The 11,123-nt window shown below is 43.1% G+C and overlaps 1 pseudogene; it reads left to right on the top strand.

Moving 5' to 3' along the window:
* Positions 1 to 1,926: 1,926 nt before the first annotated feature.
* Positions 1,927 to 6,002, top strand: LOC148691725 (uncharacterized; annotated as a pseudogene).
* Positions 6,003 to 11,123: the final 5,121 nt, after the last annotated feature.

Here is an 11,123-nt window from a genome sequence, read left to right as displayed (position 1 = left end):
CAAGTTCACAAGACTCAGAATAAGCTAAAAACACTCAAAACTGCCTAAAAAACACAAACTGGGCAGATTTGACTCTAAACACCAAATTGGACGAAAATTAGTTCTAACTTGACTCAAAACACTCAAAAACACAATCTAAAGCATATTTTAACTATTTAGACACTCTAAAACAAATGGGGATTTGGTTTTGGTCGAAAACAAAACAAACAAAACAAGAAATTAAACTAGGCAGATTTGGACGAATTTGATGGAATTAAGTGGATGGTAGGCTAGCTAGGAGGTCTTTCTCCACACATGGCATACTTGCATACAAAACAATCTCCAGTTGCTTATTCAATGAATCATGAACCTCAACACCCCAAGTTAATTAGGTATGCTTAAATTAACTCTCAGATTTCCCTTAGGTCATTGAATTGAATGGAATTAGCGCATTGCAATCAAATTATGTAGTATATGGAGAATAGGGGTGGTGCGGCAGGGTGTTTTCTGTATAGCATAAGAGGTGGTGCGAATTTGTGGCTGATTTTATGTTTATATAGTCCTAGGGTTACACTTAACAGATTTAGTGGATTAGGGCCCTAGGGTTCGGCAATAGGTGATCAAATCCACCTAGGACGGGGTTTGGCCCACTTAGTTTCATGCAAGGATTTGTGTAACCCAAATCCTAAGGAATGAGGCCCTAGAAATCAGAATCCAAAAGGAATAGGGCCTAGAAAGGTACGGCACACATGGAGGAAAAGGTGGAATGGCTTGCAAGGCAAGGCAAGGCCTTCTAGAAGGGATTAGGCGCCACCTTTGTAGGGTTTCTAGAAAGAATGAGCTTTGTGGCTGATTTGGGGCTTCTAGAAATAGGTTCTAGAAATATCTATTTAGGTCCCCTTGCAACTAGGATTAAGACATGATAAGGATAGGATAAGATGAGATAAGGTTTTGGATAATGTTTTGGATAATGTTGGATAAGGTTTTAGATAAGGTTTTGGATAGGGTTTCCTCTTTTGAGCTACTTCCTTATCCACTTTGTCTTGAGCTTAGTTCCTTCCTCTTCTCATCATATTTCTAGCCTCTTGAACTCCAAATTCGTCCATCCATGTTGGCCCATATGCAAGCTATCCACATAGTGTCCAAAATTGCTCCAAAATGCACCAAAATGCACTTTCTTGGTACTTTAACCCTTAGGACCTACAAACACACGAAAATGAGTTGAAATACGACATTAACTAAGAAATAATAGCACAAATGCACAAGAATAAGCTAGCTAAGTCGCCTAAATATGCTTCTATCACTAGGCTAGGTGCGGATAATGTGGTTAACAAAGAAAATAGGCTAGATAAGGCTCAAAAGGGTTAATCCTACAATACATATGCAAAAGGGTTAGGCTTTTTGGCTTTAGTTTAACTAAACAACTTCATCTTATTGTATGTTATGCAATCTGTTGTACCATATATTGGGCCTCATTATTTGGGCTTCATTACTTAGTCCATGATTCATGTAAGAGGGGAGGAAACCCTTATTCTATAAAAGGGCTCCCTCGCACTCACTAGAGGAGGAGGACATATAACAAAGGGAAGCACAGAGGGTAGCACACAAAGAGCTCCCTTGCTTGTCCATTGTAATCCACACATTTACATAGTGAAACGAAATCGACACCAGTGTGGACGTAGCCTAACTTGGGTGAACCACGATACATCTTGTGTTGTTTGCTTCCCTGTCTCTATCCATTTACATACTTATCCACACTAATGACCAGAGCAATCTAGTGAAAGTTATAAACTTGACACTTTCTGTTGTACCAAAGTCTTCGCTGATTTTGTGCATCAACATTTGGCATTGTCTGTAGGAATTGCACTTATTCCTACTCTCTCCAGCTTTATCAAGCTGGTTTCCACCATTCCTACACTTTCTTTCAACCAGGCACCCTTCTCCAACATGGGGAGCGAAGGGAGCCACAGCACGCAGAATGACACCCCCCTAACACTTAGTGGGAAGCAACGAAAGAAGGAATGAAGGAAGTTTGCTCTTCAGGCTAAAGTCGATGAGCTAGAGGCTGAGAACAACAAGATAGCGATAAAGAATGAGATCCTCCAAGAGCAGTATGAGAAGCTCTTCGGGATGCTCTATGAAGCTAGGCATACTCAAACACACGAACTCATCGCCCCCGGGGAACTCAACCACCACCTAGGTGCCCCCTAACACGGGGGATCACCTGCCTTTAACATGGATATCCCTAATGGGGAGTGAGCTACTCATCAAGGTGTTGATCAACATGAGACCTCTCTCGACCCAGCTGCTTCGACTCGAAGCAGGAGAAGTGGAGGAAGGCACCTTCTTGTAGAAAGAGCAGAAGGATCAAAAGTCGTTTATCATGATTGTCGAGACTTTTTGAGGCAACGTCGAGAGAACCCCATCCAAATAAGCTCGAAGGTCAATGACCCAAGGGTTTTTGAAAGATTCGGTCCTCTCCCAAGCCCCAAGCCAGCTGCCAATCTTCTGAAGGAGAGACATGTCTTAAAGGAATATGAAGGTACGGGGGACTCGGGGGTGTTTCGACAGGCTCACCCTAGAAGTCAGTACGATGAGTCCAAAGAAAAATCTCATGCTCTTGATCAAGCTTTACTTCCAAGAGGAGATGGAGACTTATGGAAGAAGGATCCAGTAATACCTAACTCCACTCAGGACCCCCTTGTCCTACAACGTTTTGAGGAAGTAAACAAGTTGAAGGCCGAATGTCAGGCCGAAATACCTGACTGGAACCAACCTAGGCCTGGCCCTCTTACAAAGAGGATCCTCAACACCCCCTCCAAACAAAGACAAAGCAAAAGCTTGGCTTACAACTCTACACTGGAAGGGAGGACCCGATTGAACACCTTAACCTCTTTGAGTCCACCATGGCATACCAGATGCACACTGACGAAGAGCGATGTCTTCTCTTCCCCTCTACCCTTTCTGGCAGAGCTCTAAATTGGTATTGCCGTCTTTCACCTGAGACGGTAGACTTTTTTTAAGAACTGAGGAAACTGTTTGTCTCTCAACACATCTTCCAGACAGATCACTTGCATTATGCAGATGACTTGTACACTATTCGCCAGAAGCTGAACGAGTCACTACGAAAGTATGCCGGCCGCTTCAGCCATAAGTATTCTCGCTGCGCTGAGGCAGATGACAAGACTGCCCTTAAAGCCTTCACGGTAGGCTTACGCGACTGTTTCTTCAAGTACATGATCAATGCTAACACTTGGAAGACTTACTCTGAGGTGATGGCACATGCTTACAACCATGCCTTCGCCGAGGCAAAGACATATCAAGGGAAACTCCCTACAACCATCCTTTATCAACAAATGGGGAGTGGAAGCCAGATTCAATCGAATGAGAAGACCTTAACCTTCTAAACGGCAGTGACGCTTCCCCCTGCCCTACTTAATACTTCGCCAAGTCAATAGGCGTATCATTCTCAGGGCAAGAGGAAAGACTTCCATCCTCAGCAGTCTCATTTTAATAAAAAGAGTAAGGGGGCACTATCGTGATAACCAAAGGTATCGCCACGATAATGCCCGCCCCCAGGCAGTCAACACAGTGGGCCAAGCACGTGTCAAGAAGGGTCCTACCCCGAGGTATGAGACATACACACCTTTGAACGCCACATGCACGGCCATTTACCCTAATATAGCTCACTTGATACCGAAGCTAAGGCCGAGGGAGCCAGATTACAAGTCCACGAAGAACACAGGCATGTTTTGTGGTTACCACGAGTATAATGGCCATGACGGCGAGAAATGTATCACCCTCCATGATCATATTGAAGCTTTGGCATGTGAAGGAAATATTGATCAATTCCTTCTTCACCCTCCAAGGGATAACTGTAACCAACGCCAAGTGCATGTGATATATTCCATAAGCGGTGGCACACCCATATCTGAATCTTCCAACAGGGCCATGAAAAACAATGAACGAACTTTGAGGCCTAGCCACCAAGTGTTTCATGTGGAAGACATTAGAGGCAAGTATCAAAAGCCTAACTGGGATCCAATATGTTTCTACCCTAAGGAAGAAAGAGGTATCATCTATCCTCACAACGACCCACTGATTGTGGAGGCTCATATAGCCAACTTTGACGTACGACGAATCCTGGTAGACACGGGGGCGTCGGTCAATATCATGTTTGCTGAAGCTTTCAGAACACTTAATGTAGCTGAACACTTGCTCGATCACTCGATTTCTCCTCTGATAAGCTTCTCCGGTGATATCGTGAAACCTTTAGGGAGTATACACTTACCCTTCACCATTGGTACAGGCTCTTACACAGCCACCATCACCACTAACTTCCTAGTGGTTGACTGCCCGATGGATACAATGTCATCTTTAGGTGTACATACATCAATGATCTCAAGGCCATGGTATCCACACATGTGTTGTTGATGAAATTTCCAACCTCCCATGGCAACGGTTACATTAGAGGAGATCAACTTAGTGCATAATCATGTTACAACACTTCAGTCAAGCAACAACACTTGCATGTACCCAAAGAAACATTTTCTATACATGACCAAGTTATAAAGACCAGCTCGGACAAAGCCAACTTGGATCTTCACAGTGGTAACAGTCAGCCCGACGATCCTCGAGATGACTTTTTCACCCAGCAAGCACAACCTGCTGAAGAGTTGGAGAAGGTCTCTATCTCAAAAGATTATCTTAATAGCATAGTGAAGATTGGCACCACTTGGTCACCACCCATTCGGTTGGCATTGATCTCTTTTTTGCAAGAGAACACTAAAGTCTTCGCTTGGTTATACGAAGACATGCCAGGCATCTCTCTTGATATCATCTGTCATCGCTTGAGTATTGATCCCAAGATCAAGCCGGTGAGACAGAAGCGAAGATCTTATGATGCTGAACGATACGAGGCAATGAAGGTAGAAGTTGAAAAACTCAAAAGCATAGGCTTCATCCATGAAGTCAATTATCCAACGTGGGTAGCAAATGTGGTCCTTGTTAAGAAAAATCCGACCAAGGAAAGTCTCTTGCTTCAAAAGATCTTGTGGAGAATGTGTGCCAACTACACCGACTTAAAGAAAGGATGCCCGAAGGATAGTTTTCCCTTTTCTCTCATTGATAGACTTATAGACTCTACGACAGGGTGTGAACTGTTGAGCTTCATGGATGCTTACTCAAGGTACAACCAAATCCTCATGAACCCTTCAGACCAAGAACACACGGCCTTCACTACTGACAGAGGACTATATTGCTATAAAGCCATGCCATTCGGCCTAAAGAATGCAGGGGCGACTTATCAAAGATTAGTCAATTCAATGTTCGCTGAACAGATTGGGAAAAACATGGAAGTTTATGTTGATGATATGTTAGTCAAAAGCAAACATGCTGACCAACATGTCGCCAACTTGCCCGAAACCTTCTCCATCCTCAAGAAGATCAAGGTAATCATGGACATTAAAGAACCAGTAACCTCAAAAGACATCCAGAGCCTTACTGGCAAGGTGGCAGCCTTGACCAGGTTCATCTCGAAGGCCACAAACAAATGCGCTCCTTTTTTCAAAGCACTTAAAGGAAGTAAGAAGTACATTACGTGGACTGATAAAGGTGTGGAAGCATTTAAGAACCTCAAGGAGTACATGAGTAAAGCCCTTCTGCTTTTTGAACCTGAAGTTGGCAACACCCTAATTGTCTATATGTCTGTCTCAGCTTTAGCAGTTAGTTCCATCCTTATTCGTAGGGATGGTAGTATCGAACGACCTATCTACTACGCTAGCAAGGCTCTACAAGATGCGGAGACACGATACTCCAACATTAAGAAATTAGCTCTAGCATTAGTCATGTCTGCTCGGAAATTTCGCCCCTACTTCCAAGCACACTCCATCATCGTGCTTACCAATCGCCCCCTTCGACAAATACTTCAGAGTCCTGACACTTCGGGGCAAATGATCAAATGGGCGATAGCACTGGGAGAGTTTGACATCTCCTACCACCCAAAGCCAGCTGAGAAGGGCTAAACAATTGCAGATTTCATCGCCGAATTCACTTATCCTGTTGACATTTCTCCTACACCTGAGGCAGTGGCTTCATCACCCCCGGAAGCCCGGAAGGTAGAACCAACACTCCCAGTATGGACTCTATATGTTGATGGCTCATCCAACCAACAGGGCTGTGGAGCAGGACTAGTCCTGACTACCCTCGACAAAGTGGCAATGGAGTATGCTCTTCGCTTCAAATTCAAGGAGTCAAACAATGAGGCCGAGTATGAGGCCCTTTTAGCAGGCTTACGTTTGGCCAAACACCTTGGAGTTAAACAAATTAATATCTTCAGTGACTCCCAATTGGTGGTTAACCAGGTCACGAACAACTTTGACGCTAAGGATAACTCCATGGCAGCGTATCTTGTGCAAACCCAACTTTTGCTCAAGCACTTCCACTACCAGATCACCTAAGTCCCTCGAGCAGGAAACAGTTATGCAGACATTTTGGCGCGCCTTGCCTCAGCAATGGAAGACAAGATTGGGAGAAAAATTCATGTCGAATTGTTAGCAGCACCAAGCACCATGGTCGCAGAAGTGTGTAACTTGCAACAGGGGGATAGCTGGATCACCTCGATTTATAAATTCTTTGCTCATGGCACCCTCCCAAATGATAAAGTCTAAGCTAAGCAGATTCGATACAAGTCTACCCACTACCTGATCATTAATGACCAACTCTATAAGCGAGGTTTTAACCTACCATACTTATGGTGCATCACACCTGCGGTAGCGGAAATTGTCCTTCGAGAAATACATGAAGGAGTCGTCGGAGATCATGTTTGATCTCGATCCCTAGCACACAAGGCTTTTTGCCAAGGATATTACTGGCCAACACTCCACCAAGATGCCATTAGAATATCCCGCTCATGTGATAAGTGTTAACACTATGTAACTATTCATCACTCCCCTCCTGAGCCTCTTACTCCTATGATCAGCTCTTGGCCCTTCGCCCAATGGGGACTTGATTTTATCGGCCCAATGCCTGCAGGGAAGGGCAAGGTCCGCTATGCGATCGTTGCAGTTAACTACTTCACAAAGTGGGCCGAAATAGAGCCCTTAGCAACCATTACTAAGGCAAAAATAGAAGACTTCTTATGGAAGAATATCCTTTGCAGATTTGGAATTCCCAATGTGATTGTCACGGACAATGGGCGACAGTTCGACAACAAGAAGTTAAGGATGTTTTGTTTTAAGTTCAACATCAACTTATGTTTTGCCTCCCCAGCTCATCCCCAGTCTAATGGACAAGTTGAGGCCATCAACAAAATAATTAAGCGCACCCTGAAAACCAGCTTGGACAAGGCTCAAGGTTGATGGCCATAATTCATACCCTAAGTTCTTTGGTCATACCGCACTTCGTATCGGACTTCAACAGGAGAAACTCCATTTTCACTTACCTTTGGTATGGAGGCCGTTGTCCCAGTTGAGCTTGAGCAAGCAACGTTTCGAGTCCATAACTATATGGAAAGTGAAAATGACAAACAACTCACCCTCAACTTGGATCTAATCGAGGAGCACAGAAATCAGGCTCACTTGAGGAATGGCGCCTACAAGCAGCGCATCTCCAACTGCAATGACTCAAGAGTCAAACCTCGTTCTTTCAAAGTAGGGGACTAGGTATTGAAGAAACACTACTCTACGACAGAGTCCCAAGTGAAGGCACGCTCAGCCCAAATTGGGATGGACCATTTGAAGTAATTGGCATCAGTCGCCCTGACTCTTACAAGCTTAGGAGCTCTGATGGTAAGACCCTTGGCCATCCATGGAACACTAATCACTTGAAGTACTATTACAAGTAGACTTACACTGTACAAGTGTTGAGCTACGGCCATTCAACATCCTATGTAATGAAGGCCATTTGGCATCAATTCAATAAAGAGGTGATTTAGACAACTTGGTCCTAACTCCCTTACATCCCTATCACTGAAATGCTCAGGTTTGAAGCTTCAACACGAATTCTTACAACATGAAATAAAGTCTAAGTATATGTCAACATGACTTATATCCAAACAAGGGATCTATTCAAACATAGCCAAACATTCATCAATGATAGTACAAATACTTAGCAATTAACATCAAAGCGCACAATACAAGGTCATAAACATACATAAACAAAAAACCCTCAGGCTTACTGAAGGAAGATTTGTGAAAAACATGTTCATTTAAGCAACATCAATAGCATGCAATTAACAATTAAAGGCGGAATCATGCTTGTATGCACTTAAAACAAAACATTTACCCATGAAATTCAAAGCCTAGTAGATAGGTGAACCAAGACTCAACTCAAAACAAAGTGAGTTGAGAAATCAATACCTTTGTAGATTCCTCTTTGCATAAGCAAAGGCTAATCACCCAAAGAGAGGGCCTTCATTCCTTGCATCTTAGATCCATGGATTTGGATGGATGAAAAGGTTTCTCCAAGTTCCCAAAATTGAGAACCTCTAAGTCTCCACACCAAGGTAAGATTGAAGAAGAAATGAGTGACCTTGAGGAAGTAAGATTGCTAGATGTTTTCCTCAAGGGTGGCTGAAATTTTAGAGAGAAAAGAGAGCTTGTGTTCTCATCCTTTCCCCCAAAATAACCCTTAGAAAACCCTAAGGATGAAATGGCTATAAAGATGTCTTTATACCACCTCACAATGGAGTGGCAAACTTGCAATTAAGCCAAGTTCACTACCCTCCTCTAAATGGCCGAATTTAAGGGGATTTATTGGGCTATTTGGGCCTTTGTGAATCATTATTCATTAAGTTGTCATACAACTTAAGTCAATGGACTTGACGTTCGAAGCCCATTGGGCCTTAAGGTCCAAAACTATCCCGAGGTCTTTAACGAACTTATTCGTTTGATTAATTAACATATTAATTAATCCTTGCCATAAATAATTAAACCATTTAATTATTCTTACTCATCTCCGTTGAATCTTCAATCTCTACCTTACACGGTGTACGATCCATTAGGTTCCTTTTAGCGAGGCAGTGGGCGATTCAAACTCTTTCAAATCGATTGTGAATTGAAACTTACTTTCAATTCTCCCGTTAGTGATAATACACTTTTAGGGCTTCCACAAACCATGGTTGACGCCTAGCAGCATGTCATGGTTACCCAAGCTAATCAGAAGAGGTGGAGAACCTATTCAGTTTTAGGATTACAAATGCAATACGGTCTTTCTCTAATACAATACTCTTGACCACATTGTTTGGTTTGATAGTTTATTCATGTCTACTATCCAATGTGAATCTTGTACTTATATGATTACCTTGAATGTGATCTGGAACGTATTCCAACATCTCATTCATACTCTGGCCAGAGATTCTAAATCATATCATAGAGTATTCTCCCTCAAACAGTTTGAAGGTTAGAGATCCCTTGTTGTGCATTCACTTGCCTCCATGGCTAAGTGGCTTAACCTCGACGATGCCGTGGACACCCTGATAGAGTGACTTTGACATAATCAAAGATCAAGTACCTAACCACAAGACAGCTGTGATGCCTCAGGTCAAAGGACTACTTTGCATTATCCCAACCATGAGTTCTCATGTGACATGAATATGAGAACTCCTCGTTAATCGTGTTAAGTGAACTCATTCTCTATTGAGCACCTACATGCTTGTCTTGGTGTCACTCACACCAATGACTCGAGACTAGTCACTCTCCCTGAGAGAAGACACAGCACGTACTGATCTTAACGGACTGTCAATGCCCAAATGGCAATCCTATGATCAGGAACGTTTAGGATGTGTCTATGAAAGAATGGTCTCATGAATCTAACTTCTTTAGATCGCATTCTCCCAATCACATATTCCTTGGACTTTATCGTTTAAGTATATAACATTTATATGAGACGGCTCAAACAATAATGTTTGCCCTTAATATTAAACTAGATTAGTTTAACATGTGAAATGTCCATAAAGTATCATCATATGATTGGTTTTAGGGCACATTTCCAACACTTACAACATGGCACACGCCACACAAATAATAAACTAGTACATTCAGAGTACATGCAGAAAAAAGGGCAATATCACTCTGCATTTCAACCCCATCACCATCACCACCATCCTCGGCATCTCCAAAACCATCCTCACTCTCCCGAGACTGCTCACCGACAATAGCCTCATTATCAAAGTCATCCTCACTACTAGGATCAACTGCGAGGATGAAGGCTTCACTTCTTTGTCGGCACTCATCCATCTCATCACTGTACTTTTAGATAATGCTTCCATTATCATAACGCTCAAGGACGGCCATCCATTTCATTTTCTCAAAATTAGCCGCCCGGATGCAGTGAGGTCTATTGTGAAAAGCCTGGGAACCTAAGAACTTAGTTGGGATACTCCTTTTTAGCTCAGAAACTTCAACCAAGGCACTATCTAACTCCCCTTTAACCTTGGAAACTTCGAGGATAGTTGTCTCCAACTGTTTCCCAATCCTCTCCAGTTGTTTTTTGAGCCTCACATTCTCACCATTTCGCCTCTTCAAACTCTCAAAGTGTTGATCTTTGAGGCGGATGGCCTCAGCCAAAGCTTTGCTCATTTTTCTGGCGTCATTCATAAGCTGGTTATTCTCTTTAAACTTTGCCTTGTACCGCTCGACCTCTCGTAATTTGTCGTCATACTTAGTCATGACCTACATGACAAGATGATCGTCACTACCAAGAAAAAGAGGGAAGAAAATAAAGAAATGACAGAATAACACTTACATAAGAAAATCGCCTCATTATCCAGTCATGATCTGATTCGTTCTCATCTAGCGGCTCGCCAAGCTCGTCAACCGTGGATCGACGTCCTGCCAGGCAATTATTGACATACCTAAAACTACTAGCCGCATGGCAACCTTCAAATCCTTCCAATGGATGTTGCCAACCTTTTCCTTATACTTCCTCTTACAACTGGAGCTAGGGTCACCTTCTTAGTCAGTGGACTCCATAGTTGGAGGAAACATGGGATCGATGGTAGGAAGAGGAGGCAACAGTCGTCTCTCCTTCCCTGCAACTATGGCAGCAGCACACCTGATAGCCTCAGCTTCAGCTTTCTTTGAGGCAGTAATCTTGAGGACCTCCTCTTGCGACTTAGATCTAGGGGTTGGCCTCACCCGGTGTTT

Source organism: Pyrus communis, chromosome 13 (assembly GCF_041283825.1).
Source record: "Pyrus communis isolate YQ-2024b chromosome 13, ASM4128382v1, whole genome shotgun sequence".
Taxonomy (NCBI): Eukaryota; Viridiplantae; Streptophyta; class Magnoliopsida; order Rosales; family Rosaceae; genus Pyrus; species Pyrus communis.
This window is presented reverse-complemented; position numbering and strand designations above follow the sequence as displayed.